Source organism: Hylobates moloch, unplaced genomic scaffold (assembly GCF_009828535.3).
Source record: "Hylobates moloch isolate HMO894 unplaced genomic scaffold, HMol_V3 SCAFFOLD_38, whole genome shotgun sequence".
Lineage (NCBI taxonomy): Eukaryota > Metazoa > Chordata > Mammalia > Primates > Hylobatidae > Hylobates > Hylobates moloch.
Window position 1 is genome coordinate 652138 of NW_026652313.1, and position 13260 is coordinate 665397.

The following is a 13260-nucleotide window of genomic DNA, read 5'->3' on the forward strand; positions in this document are numbered from 1 at the left end:
GCTCACAGGCACTATAAAGTAACTACATGATCAAGTCTACATAACAACCAGATGATGATAGTATCAAAATCACACACTAGTATTAACCTAGAATGTAAATGGGCTAAACTCCCCACTTAAAAGACACAGAATGGCAAGTTGGATAAAAAGACAAGATCCAATGATCTGTTATCTTCAAGAAACCCATTTCACATGTAATAACACCCACAGGCTCAAATTTAAAGGATGGAAAAAAAATCTACCATGCAAATGGAAAACAAAAAAGAGCAAGAGTTACTACCCTTGTATCAGATAAAACAGACTTTAAGCCAATAAAAATTAAGAAGGACAATGAAGGGCATTACATAATGATAAAGGCTACAATCCAACAAGAAGCCTTAATTAACTGAAATATGTACACACCCAACATTAAAGCACCCAGATTGATAAAACAAGTTTTTCCTGGCATACAAAAAGACTTAGAAAAGCCACACAATAATAGTGGGAGACTTCAACACCCCACTGACCGCATTAGATCACTGAGGCAGAGAACTAACAAATACTGTACTTAAACTTGACACTTGATCAATTGGATCTAACAGACATTTACAGAACACCAAACAACCACAGAATATATATTATTCTCATCTGCACATGGAAAATATTCTAAGATCAACTACATGCTTGGTCATAAAGCAAGTCTCAATACATTCAGAAAACTCAAAATTATACCAAGCACATTCTTGGATCACAGCGCAATAAAAACAGATATCAATATCAAGATCCCTCAAAACTACAAAAATACATGGAAATTAATTTACTCCTGAATAATTCCTGGGTGAACATCAAATTTAAGGCAGAAATAAAAAAAATTATTTGAGATTAATGAAAATGGGGATGCAACTTACCAAAATCTCTGGGATGCAGCCAAAGCAGTGCTATAAGGAAAGTTTATAACCCTAAGTGCCTTCATCAAGAAGTTAGAAAGATATCAAATTAGCAATCTAACTTTGCACCTAAAGGAGGTAGAAAAAAGAGAACAAACCAACCTCAAAACTAGCAGAAGAAAAGAAATAACTATAATTAGAGAAGAGCTTAATGAAATTGAGATGCCAAAATTCATACAAAAGATTAATGAAACCAAGAGTTGGTTCTCCAAAAAAAAAAAAAAAAATAAGATTGATAAACCCCTAGCTAGATTAACAAAGAAAACAGAGAAGATACAAATAAACACAATCAGAAATGACAAAAGCAGTATTACAACTGACCTCACAGAAATACAAAAGGTCCTCAGAGACTACTGTGAACAATAATATGCACACAAATTAGAATATCTGGAGGAAATGGACAAATTCCTAGAGGCACGCAATCTCCCAAGATTGAATCAGGAAGAGATTGAAACCCTAAATAGACCGTCATCAACTTCTGAAACTGAACTGGTAATAAAGAATCTACCAACCAAAAAGACCCCTGCACCAGATGGATTCACAGCCAAATTCTACTAAAAGTACAAAGAAAAACTGATACCAATCTTACTAAAACTATTCCAAAAAATTGAGGTGGAGGACTCCTTCCCAACTCATTCTGTGAGGCTACTATTATCCTGACACCAAAACCAGGCAGAGATCCAACCAAAAAAAAACAAAAAAACAAACAAACAAAACTACAGCGTATATTATTGATGAACATAGATGCAAAAGTCCTCAACAAAATAGTAGGAAACCAAATTTAGCAGCACACCAAACAGTTAATATATCATGTTCAAGTAGGCTTTATTGATGGGATGCAAGGCAAGTTCAACATACATGATTCAATAAATGTGATTCACTACATAAACATAATTAAAAGCAAAAACCATATGATCATCTCAATAGATGCAGAAAAAGCTTTTGCTAAAATGCAACATTGATTCCTGATGTAAAAAAAAAAAAAAAACAGTAACAGAAAAGACATTGAAAGAACATACCTCAAAATAATAAGAGCCATCTATGACAAACCCACAGCCAACATCATACTGAATGGGCAAAAGCTCCAACGATTCCACTTGAGAACTGGGACAAGACAAGAATGCCCACTCTGACAACTTCTATTCAACATAGTATTGGAAGTCCTAGCCAGAGCAATAGGGCAAGAGAAATAAATGGCATCCAAATAGGAAAAGAAGAAGTCAAACTACCTCGTTTGTGGTGATGACATGATTCTATACCTAGAAAATCCTCAAGACTCAGCCAAAAGTGTCCTAAAACTGATAATTGATTTTAGTAAGATTTCAGGGTACAAAATTAATGTACAAAAATCAGTAGCATTTCTATACAACAACAATGTCCAGGCTGTAAGTGAAATCAAGAACACAATCCTACTTACAATAATCACAAAGAAAATGGAATACCTAAGAATACAGCTAATGAATGAGGTGAAAGATCTCAACAAGGAGAACTACAAAACATGCTGAAAGAAATCATAGACAACACAAATAAATGGAAAAACATTCTGTGCTCATGGATTGGACAAATCAATATTTTTAAAATGGCCATACTGCCCAAAGCAGTATTATTTAATGCTATTACAGATTTAATGCTATTCCTATCAAACTACCAAGGCCATTCTTCACATAATTAGGAACAACTATTCTAAAATTCATATGGAACCAAAAAAGAGCCCAAAGCAATCCTAAGCAAAAAGAACAAAGCTGGAGATATCATACTACCCAGCTTCAAACTATACTATAAGTCTACATTAACCAAAACAGCATGATACTAGTACAAAAACAGACACATAGACCAATGGAACAGAATAGAAAATTCAGAAATAAAGCTGCACACCTATAACCATATGACCTTTGACAAAGCCAACAAAAACAAGTAATGAGGAAAGGACTCCCTACTCAATAAATGGTGCTAGGATAACTGGTTAGTTATAGGCAGAAGATTGACAATGGACCCCTACATTTCACCATATACAAAAATTACCTCAAAATGGATCAAAGATTTAAATGTAAGACTTCAAACTATAAAAATCCTAGAAAACTCAGACTTGAAGTGGCAAATCAAAAAAAAAAAAGAAAAAGGAAAAGAAAATTTCTAGAAGACAAATTAGAAAATACTCTTTCTGACATTGGTCTTGGCAAATAATTTTTGTCTAAGTCCCCAAAAGCAATTGTAACAAAATCAGAAATAGACAAATAGGACCTAATCAAACTAAACAGCTTCTGCACAGCAAAATGAATGATCAACAGAATAAACAAAATAACATGGGAGAAGTTATTGGCAAACTATGCATCCAACAAAGGCCTAATATCCAGAATCTATAGGGAACTTAAATCAATAAGCAAAAAATAACCTCATTAAAAACAGGCAAAGATGTATGGCATTATTTCTGAAGCCTCTGTTCTGTTCCATTGGTCTGTATATCTGTTTTGGTACCAGTACCATGCTGTTTTGGTTACTGTAGCCTTGTAGTATAGTTTGAAGTCAGGTAGCATGATGCTTCCAGCTTTGTTCTTTTTGCTTAGTATTGTCTTGGCTATACGAGCTCTTTTTTGGTTTCATATAAAATGTAAGGTATTTTTTTTTTAATTCTGTGAAGAAAGTCAATGGTAGCTTGATGGGGATAGCATTGAATCTATAAATCACTTTGGGCAGTATGGCCATTGTCATGACATTGATTCTTCCTATCCATGAGCATGGAATGTTTTTCCATTTGTTTGTGTCTTCTCTTATTTCCTTGAGCAGTGGTTTGTAGTTCTCCTTGAAGACGTCCTTCATATCCCTTGTAAGTTGTATTCCTAGGTATTTTATCCTCTTTGTAGCAATTGTGAATGGGAGTTTGCTCATGATTTGGCTCTCTGTTTGTCTATTATTTGTGTATAGGAATGCTTGTGATTTTTGCACATTGATTTTGTATCCTGAGACTTTGCTGAAGTTGCTTATCAGCTTAAGGAGATTTTGGGCTGAGATGATGGGGTTTTCTAAATATACAATCATGTCATCTACAAACAGAGGCAATATGACTTCCTCTCTTCCTATTTGAATATGCTTTATTTCTTTCTTTTGCCTGATTGCCGTGGCCAGAACTTCCAATACTATGTTGAATAGGAGTGGTGAGAGAGGGCATCCTTGTCTTCTGCTAGTTTTCAAAGGGAATGCTTCCAGGTTTGCCCATTCAGTATGATATTGGCTGTGGGTTTGTCATAAATAGCTCTTATTATTTTGAGATACGTTCCATCAATACCTAGTTTATTGAGAGTTTTTAGCATGAAGGGCTGTTGAATTTTATCGAAGGCCTTTTCTGCATCTATTGAGATAATCGTGGTTTTTGTCATTGGTTCTGTTTATGTGATGGATTATGATCTTTGACAAACTTGACAAAAAGAAGCAATGGGGAAAGGATTCCCTATTTAATAAATGGTGCTGGGAAAACTGGCTAGCCATATGCAGAAAACTGAAACTGGACCCCTTCCTTACACCTTATACACAAATTAATTCAAGATGGATTAAAGACATAAACATAAGACCTAATACCACAAAAACCCTAGAGGAAAACCTAGGCAATACCATTCAGGACATAGGCATGGGCAAAGTCTTCATGACTAAAACACCGAAAGCAATGGCAACAAAAGCCAAAATTCACAAATGGGATCTAATTAAACTAAAGAGCTTCTGCACAGCAAAGAAACTATCATCAGAGTGAATAAGCAACCTACAGAATGGGAGAAAATTTTTGCAACCTATCCATGTGACAAAGGGCTGATATCCAGAATCTACAAAGAACATAAACAGATTTACAAGGAAAAAAACAACCCCATCAAAAACTGGTCAAAGGATATGAACAGATACTTCTTAAAAAAAGACATTTATGTGGCCAACAAACACATGAGAAAATCTCATCATCACTGGTCATCAGAGAAATGCAAATCAAAACCACAATGAGATACCATCTCATGTCAGTTAGAATGGTAATCACTAAAAAGTCAGGAAACAACAGATGCTGGAGAGGATGTGGAGAAATAGGACCACTTTTACACTGTTGGTGGGAGTATAAATTAGTTCAACCATTATGGAAGACAGTATGGTGATTCCTCAAGGATCTAGAACCAGAAATACCATTTGACCCAGTGATCCCATTACTGGGCATATACCCAAAGGATTATAAATCATTTTATAAAGACACATGCACAAGTATGTTTATTGCAGCACTATTCACAATAGTAAAGACTTGGAACCAACCCAAATGCCCATCAATCATAGACTGGATAAAGAAAATGTGGCACATATACACTGTGGAATACTGTGCAACAATGAAAAAGGATGAGTTCATGTCCTTTGCAGGGACTTGGATGAAGCTGGAAACCATCATTCTTAGCAAACTAACAGAAGAACAGAAAACCAAACACCACATGTACTCACTCATAAATGGGAGTTGAACAATGAGAACACATGGACACAGGGAGGGGAACATCACACACTGGGGCCTGTCACTGGGTGGGGGTCTAGGGGAGGGATAGCATTAGGAGAAATATCTAATGTAGATGATGGGTTGATGGGTGCAGCAAACCACCATGGCACGTGTATACCTATGTAACAAACCTGCACATTCTGCACATGTATCCCAGAAGTTAAAAGTGTAATAAAAAAAAAAAAACGACAAGGAACATGAACAGACACTTTTCAAAAGAAGGCATACAAATGGCCAACCAACATATGAAAAAATGCTTCACATCACTAATCATCACAGAAATGCAAATCAAAAACACAATGAGATGCCATCTCATACCAGTCAGAATGGCTATTATTAAAAAGTAAAAAAGAAAAAATCATATTTTGGGAGGCTGCAGAGAAAAGAGAATGCTTATACACTGTTGGTGGGAATGTAAATTAGCGCAGCCACTGCGGAAAGCAATCTGGAGATTTCCAAAGAACTTAAAGCAGAGCTACAATTTGACCCAGTGATCCTATTACTGGGTATATACTCAAAGGAAAATAAGTCATTCTACCAAAAGAACACAATCATATGTTGTACTATTCACAATAGCAAAGATATGGAATCAACTTAGGTGCACATAAATGGGTAGATTGGATAAAGATAATGTGGCACATATATACTGGGGAATACTACACAGCCATAAAAAAGAACAAAATTGGCTGGGCGCAGGTGGCTCACGCCTGTAATCCTAGCACTTTGGGAGGCCGAGGTGGGCAGATCACGAGGTCAGGAGATCGGGACCATCCTGGCTAACACAGTGAAACCCTGTCTCTACTAAAAATACAAAAAAAATTAGCCATGCATGGTGGTGGGCACCTGTAGTCCCAGCTATTCGGGAGGCTGAGGCAGGAGAATGGCATGAACCTGGGAGGCACAGCTTGCAGTGAGCCAAAATCATGCCACTGCACTCCAGCCTGGGTGACAGAGCGAGACTCCGTCTCAAAAAAAAAAAAAAAGAACAACAAAAAAATAACAAAATTGTACCCTTTGCAGCAATATAGATGCAGCTGGAGGTCATTATCCTGAGCAAACTAATGCAGGAACAGAAAAGCAAATACCACATATTCTCACTTCCAAGTGAGCCAAACACTGAGCACACATAGGCATGTGCTCAGTGCAACAATGGACACTGCAGACAACTAGAGGCAGGAAGGAGGGATGGGAGAGTGGGTTGAGAAACTGCCTATTGGGTACAAATCCTGGCATTATACAATATATTCATGTAATAAACCTGCACATGTACTCTTTGTATCTAAAATAAAAGTTGAAATTTTTTAAAAAGATTACTTAATTCTTTAGGTAACAGTTAATATGAAGCAAAACAAAAATACTGTCATTTTACTTTCCAAGGCATTTGTGTTGGTGGTTTTCTTAATTTAGTATTTTATAAAGAGTGCTAAACCATATTTGTTAATATTTTCATTGAATGTCAGCAGATCCGCAGTAGATCTGTAACTGGTCGGTGTCAATACAAAGAAAATAATTTTGGAACAGTTATCTTCTGTTCCTTGTGTGTGCTAATAGCTTTATTTCATCTTAGTATGGCAGTTTTAGAATATTAGAAAAGAGATAATTGACTGTTACAAAGAATACATAACACTTCGTCAGAATAGAAAATGAGAAGGGAAACCCTCTATAATTCAAAACCTTAGTACTGTATTAACTTGCTGCACACATATGACTAAGTGGTAGAAGGAACTCTCAGGACCATGATGGTCTAACTTATTTACTCTTTCTCTTTTTTGAAGGGGAGAATAATAATGACCACTTGATATCATGTGGAAGAAAACCTTCCACTGGCCCCCTTCCTTGGGTTTCTATACCTTAGAGAGTTATCTGCCCATCTGTGATGGCCATACTTCTCAGCTTCAGACAACGTAATGCCAGGGGAGAATCTCAGTGGAGTCCCATTAAGCACCCAGTGGCCCTGCAATTGGCACCTTCATTCATCACATTCTGTGGTTGCCTGCTTTGTCTTGATCAGCTGCCATTGTGAGACTGGGAAGACAAGGTTCTGTGGCGATGAAGCAGCTTTGCATAGGGCCACTTTTGTGTTGACTGAGGAGGATGGAGAGGAGGATGAGATAAAGTGCTGAAATATGAAAAGATGCTGAAGCAATTCTCCATGAGAAATATATTTTCAAGTTATTAGAGATTCCAGCAACTGGGCTTATTTGCATTCGCTTTTTATTTACCAAAGACCTTGGTTATATAATAAAAAGAAATTATTTTATATACCAAAATAGCATATCTGCATTCTAACTGCAAATCTGTTTGATATTGACAGATATATTTTAACCTCCTCTTGCAAGTAAGATTGTACCAGTAACAACTGAGGGCATATTAATGGGAAGTGAGGTGTAATGGATTCTCTCTCCATCTTCTCTGGGTAGCATCCATCTCCTCCCTGCAAAGTGACAAGGTAAGGTCATCTTAAACAGTGCCTTATTGCAAATAATTTCGTTTCATTAAATTACCAGAGAGATTCTGAAACTGCTTTTTGTTTCTTCTTTAGTGTATGGAAAACAAATCAATGTCAGAATACTTTTTGTTGCTATGACAGACTGAGCAGATGTGAGAAATCCTTCTCAATTTCAACATATAAATTTAGAAAGAAAATATAACAACAAAAGCAACAAACCCTGAAATATATACTTGAACTCCCCAAAAAAGGGGAATCATTGGAAAATAAATGAAGAGGAAATTAAAACTCAGGGCAATGAATAACATGGGATGTAAGGGCCTGACAAGGCAATAAGGATTAGTAGTGGGCACTATGTCTGCAGGTAAACAACATGAAGGAACACATGACTTGAACTAGTCAGGTAAAGCAATAAATGGTAGAGTTTGCATAAATGTTGCAGGCACAAAAATATCTGACAGACCATAGGAGTAACAACTAGGCAACATATAAAAGAGTAGGTAAGTCTGAAAACAAACTAAAGAGGAAACTTTAAGAATAGTAAAATTTACAGAAACTGAAGTTTTAACAATGCGACTAAAAGATTAATCAGAAGAAATCAATGAATAATAATTACTGAATTGGAAGATTAAAGAGAAAAACACCAAGAGATAAATCAGAGATGAAAAATATGAAACATGCATAGAGAATAAAATAAAAGAATTCCGTTGATAAATGCTGATAAAATTCCAGGGAAAAAGAAAAAAAAAGAATTAGGTCAAGGGAGGTGCTAACAGAGATAATGGCTCAGACCATCCCAGAACTGAAGATGGGTCTCAGGTTGAAGGAGTATATCAAGACCTAATGGGAAAAGCAAAAATAAATTATACCTAGAAAACCCAAAGCAACATTGCAGAATATCAAACAAACAAACAAATCAAAACAAAATTTAGTTTAAACCAGACAGAAAAAAACAGAGAACATATACAGGCATGAAAGTTAGACTGGCAGCTGATTTCTCAGTAGCTATACTGAATATTACAAAACAGTGAAATAGTAGTTTCTATGTTCTGAAGCAAAATCACTATCAACCTATAATTCTATGCAGCTAAACTATAACCTGAGAATTAAGGTAAAATTAAGATATTTTTTGGTCATATGAAGACTAAGAGGATATGTTTCAGAGGCATAAGTCACATTAATATAGGTGTTAGCCTCTTGTTGGTGCTAATATCTTTGTTTGCAAGTTTTAATATTGAGAGATGCTGAATAACAAGAGTGGATGGAGATGTATTTGGTGGACTGGGGCTGACCATCCATTTCTCTGTCCTTCTGGTGTGACTTGCTGAATGAGAACTGTGTAGCATCATAAAACCACGGTTCCCAGGCTCCTTGCAGTGAAATTCCAGCATGATTCAGAAACAATCAGATGTGCTCATTGCAGGATCAGGATATGCTGGTTTTGCTCCTTTTGGCAAGCAAAGTTATAGAACATTCTTCCTCTTTCTGGAATTTTGGCAGAGGCCTCAGGGACCATGTGCTACTTTTTCATGCATAATGAAAGGCAGGGTGGAGAGCATCTTTTTTTTTTTTTTTTTAGTGTAGATTGGAACAATTTGGCTTAGATCTTGAGACACTGATAGCAGAATTACAGTGATTTTCTGATTATGGTGGTTCCTAGTGTATGGTCCTTTCCTTATTGTAGTGACAAATTATAGCTATGAAAGGGTGGTTCTGAAACAAGTGACTTCCTGGTTATAGAAGAGGTAGCCACTTTTTGTAACCCAGTTCTGAAGTGTGGCCATAAAATATGCTGCAATGCCTTGCCCAGATTCCTTTCATTTGGCCAGTACGCCCATGCCCCAGGGCCTATTAGTGTTGGCTACTAACAGCTCATAACTGCTCTTCCTCTCTGAAGAAATGCCCTGAGATGATGGTATGCAGATCACCTGGAAAGTTATGCACCATCCTCCAGGGACAGCCTTCAGCCAATGTCTGAATGATAAGAGGGTATAAAAAGCCAGTCTTCTTATCTCAAGGGTAGCCGACTCTGTGGGGGTGACTTGTGCTTAGAGCTCTCTTGTAAGATCAGGTTGAAAACAGTCTCCAGCTGAAACTTTATTTTCACTTCATTTGTGTTTCCCTCCCCTAAGCTGCTTTCTTTCCTCTCCTTCTCCACTCCCTGAATAAATTTTGAACAAGAATCCTTTTCTCAGGCTCTGCTTCTAGGGAACCACATCTTGGATAGTTGTGCCAGGAGTGGGCCTATGAAACAGACCATAAGGGTAGGATTTGACTTCTTTCAGCTGGATTGCAAAAAGGATCCAGTTACTGGTGGTAGGTGGAATATTAATAGTGACTAGCATGTTGGACGAGTAAGATTGCTAAGACTTTCCCCTGTGGTGAGCTGGGATGGGATACAGATGAAAGAAGATACACAAGACAGTATAATTTCTTGAGCATTTGAGAAGATTGGGGAAATCATAACTATAAGGACTATGGAGTTGGATGTCTGCTGCTAATCGCAAATGATTTGTTGAAAAGAGAAAATAACAGCCTTACATATATTAACAACTTAAAGTTTAGAGTGACATTCAAAGGACCTTTTTTTTTTTTGAGATGGAGTCTCGCTGTCACCCAGGCTGGAATGCAGTGGCGCGATCTCGGCTCACTGCAAGCTCTACCTCCCAGGTTCACACCATTCTCCTGCCTCAGCCTCCTGAGTAGCTGGGACTACAGGCGCCCACCACCACGCCCGGCTAATTTTTGTATTTTTAGTAGAGACGGGGTTTCACCGTGTTAGCCAGGATGGTCTCGATCTCCTGACCTCGTGATCTGCCCACCTCGGCCTCCCGAAGTGCTGGGATTACAGGCGTGAGCCACCGCGCCAGGCCAGGACCTTTTTGAAAGTATTTCATGAAACTCTCATCTCCCACAGCCAGAGGGCCAACAGAGCTGATGATTTAGGCCCAGGACTTAATTGTAGAAGTGGAAGAGGCTTCAAGGGAGGCTGAATTTTCAGTGTTGGTAAGTCTCCCATGCTGAAGTGAGGACACTGCCAGGAGAGGAGTGGAACCCTGAAACTTGAGACCTAAGGTGATGCATTTGAGAACTTTGAATCCAGCTTGCCTTGAATCTTTTGCAGAGTGGTTCATTCTCTCATGTTCCAGAATAGAAGTCTCAAAAACAATGCTTGTCAAAAAGCAATCTGCCCTCATATTCATCACTGACCAACAAAACCATAGCAAGTCAAATCTCAGCTTATCTTGATGAGGGATGTGATGGGACTGTCAAAGGAGGAAATATTGTAGGACAAAGGAACTGCAGAACATGGTTACCTTGTGTTGGATGAGACTGTCTCGAGGGCTCCTGCTAAACCAAGGAAAGTTTGTCAATAGGGAGCATTCTATGTGACACAGTTTTTAACACTCAGGCATGAGCAGTGGTAATACTTTCTAGATTGGCACCCAGAAGCCTGGAAGGTATGACCTGCAATCAAAGAAGAGGCAAAGAGCTGTTGTGGCCAATTGAGAAGGAAGGGATAGGTTCAGAGAATTGGGAATGCTAATATTTTCCTAAGGAAGACCTAGAGGACATTCTGCTCACCAAGTCAGTAAGAATCTACTGTGAAATGGGACATGAGGATCGTTGGTTACATCAGTAATGGCTGTTTTCTCTGTTAGAGAGAATGGCTGGAGCTGTTATAGAAAGAACTAAGCTCCTGACTCGCAACACAAATGGTAGAATTCTAGAATAGCAGAGGATAGGCACTAAACCATCAGATGCAATGAGGAGCACCTGAAATATATTTTAGTATTCTCTTGATAATTACTGAGTACAGTAGGAAAAGGGAAAATCACAAGTCACACTTGTCTATTAAAATGCAAAAATATTAAACAAATATTAATACATCGAATCTAGCAATATATATATAAATCAATGTGTGTATGTATGTGTACATATACATATGCACAACAAATTGAGCTTATTCCCCAAGAAGGTGTTTAACACTAGAAAATTAATGTAATTTGCCACAATAAAAGAATAAAAAAGTAAAATCATGTCATTATTTCTGATACAGAAAAAAAATTTATAAAATACAAGAAGTATTTAAGATTAAAAAGGAACAGCAAAACCTCAAACAAAAATCAAGTACAAAGTGAAATTCCTTGATCTGTTAAAGGTAAACACCATAAATAATGGTGACATATCGAAAGCATTCCTTTTAACAACAGGAAAAAGGCAACAGTAACTGCTAACGTCACTTTGTTTAACATTTCCCTGGAATTTCTATTCAGTGCAATAAAAAAAAAACGGGTTAAAAATAAAAAATATTATGTACTGATGATATGTGTGTGTAGTTAGAAAATCCCAAAGATTTGTAGCTCTATTTTAGAAGTTATGAGCTGGTCAATTTTCTTGGATGCAAAATAAATGTACCAAAAGCAATTGCATTTCTATATAGCAGCAACAAACAGGTGGTAAAGGTAAAAAATACGGCTCAATACAAACGTAGAAAGAAAGTGTAAGCAATCATAGGGAGGTCTGAAAACTTCCAGACACAGCCCTAGGGTTCTTTTTCAGTTGCACAGCTTATGTCAGCTTCAGATAATCAATCACCAAGATATGCACAGGCTATCCTAGTTTTAGGGGAGCCCAGGAAAAAAATACGTAGAGAGGGCCGGGCGCGGTGGCTCACGCTTGTAATCCCAGCACTTTGGGAGGCCGAGGCGGGCGGATCACGAGGTCAGGAGATCGAGACCACGGTGAAACCCTGTCTCTACTAAAAATACAAAAAAAAATTAGCCAGGCGTGGTGGCGGGCGCCTGTAGTCCCAGCTACTCGGAGAGGCTGAGGCAGGAGAATGGCGTGAACCCGGGAGGCGGAGCTTGGAGGGAGCCGGGATCGCCCCACTCCCCCCCACCTGGGTTGTAAGAGAACACCTCCTCTTCATAAAAAAAAAAAAAAAAAAAATGTAGAGAGGTCTTTCATATACTCTGAGCCACACAGCTAAAGCCAGGCTGTAAAATTGGTCAAACTAGGTGCAAACCAGTAATTTATATATTTTTAAACTAAGTAAGCAAGTTAGTACAGAGTCCTTCCAAAAGAGTTTCAGATTTTAAACAGCATAATATAAATCGTTAACTAGTATACCTAATCCTACTTTGGCCAAGGGTCATACCAGACTTCCATGCATCCCTGCAGATAAGCATAGTGCTGTTTCAGTACAGCTGCAAGATAACCCTATTTTCACCAAGTGTTACATCTATTTTATATGAAAACATCTGAAACAAAAGTTACACATTAACCTTTGTTCATTCTGCATGTTGGATAGAGAAATATTTATTACAGTACTCTCTGAGCTTGCCTGTATTTTTTTGTTTGGTTTGGTTTGGTTT

General features: G+C 37.7%; 1 protein-coding gene across 3 annotated transcripts in view; it reads left to right on the plus strand.

Annotated features, from left to right (window-relative positions):
• The window catches only part of LOC116463473 (Golgi-associated kinase 1B), a 257534-nt gene that overhangs the window by 59740 nt on the left and 184534 nt on the right, over positions 1-13260 (plus strand). For 2 of the 3 annotated variants that reach the window (XM_058434661.1, XM_058434666.1), the window contains exon 2: positions 7748-7882. The gene's annotated coding sequence lies outside the window, so the exon portion shown is untranslated. Of the gene's footprint in view, positions 1-7747; positions 7883-13260 lie in introns of those variants that run through there. The other variant, XM_058434662.1, reaches the window with a different exon arrangement.